Here is a 7,636-nt window from a genome sequence, read left to right on the forward strand (position 1 = left end):
GATGCCAGACGCTTCTTGACCATGCTACCTTAGACGAGGTTTGAAGATAGCCTAGAATATATATATATATATATATATATATATATATATATATATATATATATATATATATATATATATATATATATTACAGCTGATTAGTCAGTTGAACAGAACACCTGGAGCCGAGCGACCTTGAGTCTGGTAAACTTGAGCTGTAAACTAGACCTATCCGCCAGGGAGAGTATCCGCGCTTATTGCATTATATACAAAGTGATTGGTGCAGTGATTTCCAATGCTTATATATATATATATATATATATAATATATATATATATATATATATATATATATATATATATAATGTGTCTGTCTGTCCTGACTGTGTATGCTTGTAAGTGTGCGTTTTCACTTAATGTGTAAGGTGAAGTGGTGAAGATCGGGCTATATTTCCATTTATGCAAAGAGCAAGAACATTATCCCCCCTGCGCGGACAAAACACCACACAGTTGACGAAAGGTCACCGTGTTGCAGTTTTGAAACCTAACCTGACTTGACTTACACATGGCGTCAGCTCTGGGGACAGACGAACATGCACGAGTTTCCAAACGCAACTGATACTAACATCTGACGAATGGAAATCGATACACCTTGCAGTTACAGTATGCTCAGAAATGCGTATCCTGTATTTGTGCCCACGCGTTTTCGAAGAAACTTCTTTGTTAGAGAAGAAAGGCGACATTATTTGCTCTACGTCCCCTGATCCTGAGGAATAATGTTGGATTACCTTTTGCTAGGACGGAACAAATTTGCATAGATGTAAAACTAATTAGTCACAGAGAGAAATCCAAAGATTACACTTTCCAATATAAAAAAAGTAGAACCTCCACATAAATGGAAAATCTTCTATAGACAGTTTTAAATTAACATTAATCAAATGAACCATATAATTCCTTTCACCTATTCTGTATGCATGTATATACATAAGTACACAAAAGTAATTATTGACTAACCAACAAAAAGATAACTGATAAAGCATATCGAACTAAATTATCATTTACCTTCGCTCTATCTGTCATTTTTATCGTTTCAGTGTTGAAAAAAATCTATGCTATTATTGATATTATTATTATTATTATTATTATTAGCTGGAAGAAGACCTTCATTAATACAGGTTTTACTGAAAGTTATGGTTATTTTAGCCGCGTTTATTTTGTACAGAAGTTTCTCAGTTCTTCTTATTACTGACTTTTCTTCTGAACTCAAATTGGCTATGAAAACGCCAAATGGGAGATTCATGTCAAAGACGTGGTTTATGTCAAATTGAATATATTATACAATAAAACCTGTATTATTATTATTATTGAACATTTGAAAATGTTTACCCTTTATATACCTTTACATTCCTTCATGCAATAAACTGCTTTGATTCCTGCAATTGATATAATTACATCAATGTCGCCTGAAGTAACCTTTCCTTTGAGCGAGCTGTAAAACTTGGTTCTCTCTCTCTCTCTCTCTCTCTCTCTCTCTCTCTCTCTCTCTCTCGTGTTTCTCTTTTCATTTGTTGTTGTTGTTGTACCTTTAGAGTAAAAAATGTGCTGCGTCATTCGTGCATTTTAACCCTTCCAGGTCCGTGACAAGTACGTGACAAGACGTCCGTCAGCGGACGAACACCTTGAACATCACTGCGGTTGGAATGCATGTATACCTTCTCACACAAAGGGGTCAGGGCTTTGGGGTCGGGGTAGGGGTTGTTGTTGATTGGGTCTTGGGGTGGGGGTCATCTTTATGACCGACATCCGGGGTCATCCCTGAATCTAACACTCCTTTTTCTCGTAGCCCAGTTAATTAATTTATAATTGTTTATTTGTTTAATAACCGAGATCTCTTCTTTCTGTATTGCCCCTACTTCTTCTTCTTCCTAATGAACACCATAGTCTTTGGAAGCTTGATTCAAGTCAGTGGCACCTAGGTTGGCTTGTTCCATTTGAATAGGGTTCATCTTCTGAATAATAATAATAATAATAATAATAATAATAATAATAATAATAATAATAATGATAATAATAATCCTGAAAATATCATTAGAACCCATCAATAATAATCTTGAAGATAGATTAAACAATGATTAAGTTTTGGCTCAATATTTTTACCATAGATATCATTAGTTTAATTGCTTGAATTCTCAAACGATGCTCTGGTGCCAACTATGTGTGCTCAGTACCTCCACTTTCATCCAGGGATGTGAATTAATGCTGTAATATTAATAGATTCTTTATGCTCTCTTTCCAAACAATGCTCTATTAGCAATTAGGTAATATCAACACCTCCGTATTCATCCAAGGGTATGAATTAATACTGTAATATTCATAGGTTATTCTTATACTCTTTTCCTCTGATTTCAATAGAGGTGTGAGTCTGTTCATCTTGTCTGTCAGTTTACCCATGTGTATAATTGGATATACAGTAGATGCGTGTATTTGCCCTTTAATAGACAAAAACCAATTCTTCCCAAATCAGAATATATCGGTTTTATTCCAAAGCAACAAATCGCTACAATCACCCCAACATGATAAACGGAATCTAAGGATAACAAAGGTTATTCTTTACTAAAACATATTATCTGGAGAGCAGATACATTATGAAAGTGCAGTAAATTTCCTCGCAATGTGACAGACATCACCGCGAGATGATGAGCATCGACGAGATGAAATTTCGCTCGAAGAAAGATGGATCGCATGTCAGATTTCTTAATTGCAGCTTCCGCCTGAATATCCCGATGGATTCCGAGTGTCATTTAATAAGGCTAATGTTGCATTAAATCAAATGCAGTCCATTGAGTACGGGACGGTAGAGCAGTATTGAAATGGAAAAACTCATTTGGGGGCAAGAGTTTTATTAGGAATTCTGCTCAGATTTTATGGCAGGAAAAGGAGGTTCTTGAACTCCTCTCTCTCTTCTCTCTCTCTCTCTCTCTCTCTCCTCGTCTCTCCCCCATCTTCCTCTCTCTCTCTCTCTCTCTATCTCTCTGCTTAAAGAGAATAGGCCTAAAGACTAGAGTAACCGGGTACAACCTCTCACTAGTTTTAGTTGTTTTATTAAAGGAAAATTTTTTCATGCCAAAATCGTCGCGTTTTTTTAATTGTTTCTTACATTAGAAACTTTGAAACTTCAGAAAAGCTCCAGTCAGTCCTTCCCATACGAGAAGGAGATTGATGGATTCAGGTCATCATAATTATGACCTCCTGAATGACGTATATGTAGGGTAAAACTTGGATTCATAATTAAAGGTATTGCTTTCCTGGTCGTCATGAGATCCGATGTTGAACTGGAAATATAATTATCTTATATTATCCTCCTTTCCTAGAAAACTAATCAGTCTCTCGTAATTAGCTTCGTCGTGTGTATGGGTAGAATTCGTGATCTGTAAGTGGATTTGTTTTAAGTCTGGTTATTGTGAATTACTGAACGGAGATGCAAATCCACAGCTATTTATTTATCTTTAAATATCAGCTTATATTTATCTTTAGGTATACCTACGCATACATAACTGTGGATTTCTTTCTCTATTTCACGACTAGGAGTTATTTTTTAAATTTCCGAGTGATAATGAAACAGTGTTTGAGACAATTTAGATAGAGGAGACAAACGATATAAAATTGAAGGTGTTTCCTTTTCATATTAAATCTCATTGAATATTTCATGAAGATTAATACTTTTGATAACCTTACAAAGAAAACAAGCAAAAAGTGCGCCGAAGTTTTCTGTACAGCGTGTAATGCTGTATGAAACTCAGCAACACACGATCATGGCTAACTTTAACCTTAGGTACAATCAAATCTACTGAGGCTAGAGGGCTGCAATTTGGTATGTTTGATGATTGGGGGGTGGATGATCAACATACCAATTTGCAGCCCTCTAGCCTCACTAGTTTTGAAGATCTGAGGGCTGACAGAAAAAGTGCGGACGGACAGACGAACAGCCATCTCAATAGTTTTCGTTTTACAGAAAACTAAAAATTGGAAAGTCTAGTAGTTCCTTTCTTCTCTCTTTAATATTTTGGGAAAGATTGATATACAAAACAAAGAAACAAGAACGCCATTTCCCATTACGTACAGATATGCGACGAATATAACGCGTATGATATGTTGACGATAAATAAAGCACTGGACGCTGAGGAATGGGTACCGTGATGAGTGATTGAATACCTTCTCACGCCCTCAGCTCCAACAGTGATTGAAGCCCGGCGGGGCCTTTAGAGGCTTCTAATCTGAAGCAAATGCTGCTACCGGTCTGGTATATATATATATATATATATATATATATATATATATATATATATATATATATATATATATATATATATATGTAATGTGTGTGTCATATCACATTACCGCGATTCATATACATACATCGAGCTACAAAATTGACCTTTAATATCTAATTTTGCTCTACCTCGGAATTAATATATTTTCATAATATGATAACCGACTAAAATATTCTCCTTCGGTTAACATATATGAAAATATATTAATTCCGAGGTAGAGCGAATTAGATATTAAAGGACATTTGTAGGACGGTGTATATATATATCTATATATATATATATATATATATTATATCTATATTATATAGTATGTATATATTTATCTCTTTTATATATATATACGTATATATATTATATATATATATATATATATATATATATATATGTATATATATATATACGTATATATATCGGATATATACATACCATATAACATATTTATTGTATAGTAATATATACAGCTATGCGATACATGTCTTCTATAAAAAAAACTATATTACCCCATAATATTGATGTGTGCAAAGATAAATAAATATATTAAAAATCGAATTAACTAAAGTATTAAAACTAAATATGTATAACGCAAGTAATATACATATTTATTTGTATATGTATATTACTTGCACTGTATTAATACTTTAGTTAATTCAATTCCTAATATTTATATTTATCTTTACAAACATCAGTATTATGGGGTAATATAGTTTTTTTTATAGAATGTATGTATCGAATAGCTGTATTTCGCTAGCATCTGTTTATTATCGGCAATAAGCCATAAATTCGGCCACTGTGATGGGAAGGGTAATTTCATCCATGAAATTGGCCACCGCTTAGTGCAAAGATTCATGGCCCCTGCTTTTACTGTCCTCCCACTGTCCCGTCTGCATGCAAGATGCTGACAAGGTGGTGATAAATATAGTAGTAGGTGGAGGTGGTGGTGAAGTTTGTCCTAATAAAGGCCTGAAACAAAAACCTTGTTTTCAGTCTAGGTCTGCAATTATCACTTGGTTGTATCCTTTTGAATACATCATGAATTTCTACGTCGTAAATCACCAAAACAATTTAACCATTGTCATTTTGTCTTCTCAGTCTCTACCATAGAGTTTTGTTTCAGTATATTATTAGTAATGCGAACACACACACACGAATGCAAACACACACACATAAATATATATAATATATATGTGTGTGTGTGTGTGTGTGTGTTTGCATTGATAATGATATACTGAAACAAAACTCTATAGTAGAGACTGAGAAGACAATATAACAATGGATAAATTGTTGGTGAACTTAATATTAGTGCAAGCGTACTTTTTTGCTGGTGATGTTCAGCCATGTTCTGACTTAAAGTCTTCATCTGGTGGACTTTCCTCCTTTGATCGTGTCATGCCTTTCTCCTGAATTATTACACTTTTTGCTGGAATGAATGATACATTAGGTAACAGAATCTGTTTTATTCGCTTCATGGGAATGGTAATGAATTAATATTGTATTTTTTCATTATCATACAAACGCCACAAAAGTTGTTGTGCTGAGAATATAAGGTTTAATTGATCATTTCCACCGTTTTAGTTAGACCATCTCTTAGAACTTTAGACCCAATGCATTGTTAAATGTAATTATGAGTGGCTGCAATCATCAGCTGGAGAGCTGGAGACAATCAGGAGATTGACTACTTTTCAGAGCTTACCTTCCTTGCTAGTTTGTAACACCGGACAGAAACCATTTGTTATTATTGGCATTATTCAGGAGATGAAACTTGTTCATATAGAACAAGCCCACCAAAGGGGCCACTGACTTGAAATTCTGGCTACCAAAGAATTTGTTGTTCATCAGAAAGAAATAACAGAAGGTAATGGGAAATAAAGAAAGAATAGACTACTTATTAAACGAGAAAGAAAAAATGAGTAAATTAATAGTAATAAAGCCACTGAAAAAAAATAATTCATTCAGGTCGTAAAAATTATGCCCGTCAAATTCTATCTAGAAGGCAATAAAAGATATATCCATTTTCATCATGCAATCATATCATGTTATTATTTCGTAAAAACAGATATTCGTGGCGGTTTTATTAACATTTCTGCTAATCAAAACCTAATCAAGATCATTCCAATAACTTATTGTAGGTAATATCAACATTCCTACTCTTACTTTCCATGTGTGTGTGAACGTTTTTATCTGTCTCTTTTTAAATGGTTTTCGCCCACATAGCTATTTGTATAATATGCGTGTATATATATATATATATATATATATATATATATATATATATATATATATATATATATATATATATATATATTATGACTCGTGTGATTGTAATTATTTATATAAATACCGGTATAATGAAAACTACGTGTAAGTACATTCGAATATGATTGTTTCAGACTGACATTATTTACATCACCAGATGTATAATAATCTTTCCATGTTACCTTTAGGGTGTAATACGACAAATTTACATACGAAGAACAACAAAATAGATCTACTAGGGATACTCAGTATTCCACGCGTGAATAGAATACCCGAGAAAAGAAATTAAACAGCTTGAATACTGACTTTTGGCGAAAGAGATAAACGAGAGGAATTCGTATCTCTCCCAAGCCGAGTTCAACTCTCCAGTCCCTCGCAATAAGACAACTTAGCTTGAAGACCGATGGGGCTCGTTCATTTTCATATATTTCCGAACGCTGAAATTCATTCAAAGTGAGGGAGAATTTTTTTTTTTTTTTTTTTTTTTTTTTTTTGCGTTGAAAAGTTCAACTCTTACTTTTGAGCGCAAAAAAAAAAAAAAAAAAAAAAAAAAAAAAAAAAAAAAAAAAAAACAAAAAAAAAAAAAAAAAAAAAAAAAAAAAAAAAGAGACGCAGTCGGATGGATATGATTTTGAGGTTAACAATATTAAATGAGGATATGATTCATTTACTCGTAATGAAAAAAGAGAACTTTTGGATAGAATATTATTACCTAAAAATGATGTTATTGCAGTATAATACGCGCAGGATAATGAGCATTATCCGTCATTTCTTTATAATCATTATCACGAGATCATAAACATAGTCGGCACAATTTACAGATAAGTTTTTATTTGTAAATAAACACATCACGAGATGATAAACATTATCTGAAGAACCGAGAGCGTAAACATTATTAGAAGATGATGAAGACTGTTTAAGAGAGATATGAGGAAAATGGTTGAGTAATGGTTCTCAACAGATGATATAATTTATTCATGAGTTTGCAGACGAGATGTCTAACAATTTTGAGCTGACATTACTGCCATCTGCCACAAACACAATGCTATGTCGTTTGTTGGTGTGTGGTTAAAA

The sequence above is a fragment of the Macrobrachium nipponense genome, chromosome 42, assembly GCF_015104395.2.
Source record: "Macrobrachium nipponense isolate FS-2020 chromosome 42, ASM1510439v2, whole genome shotgun sequence".
In the NCBI taxonomy this organism is placed as follows: Eukaryota; Metazoa; Arthropoda; class Malacostraca; order Decapoda; family Palaemonidae; genus Macrobrachium; species Macrobrachium nipponense.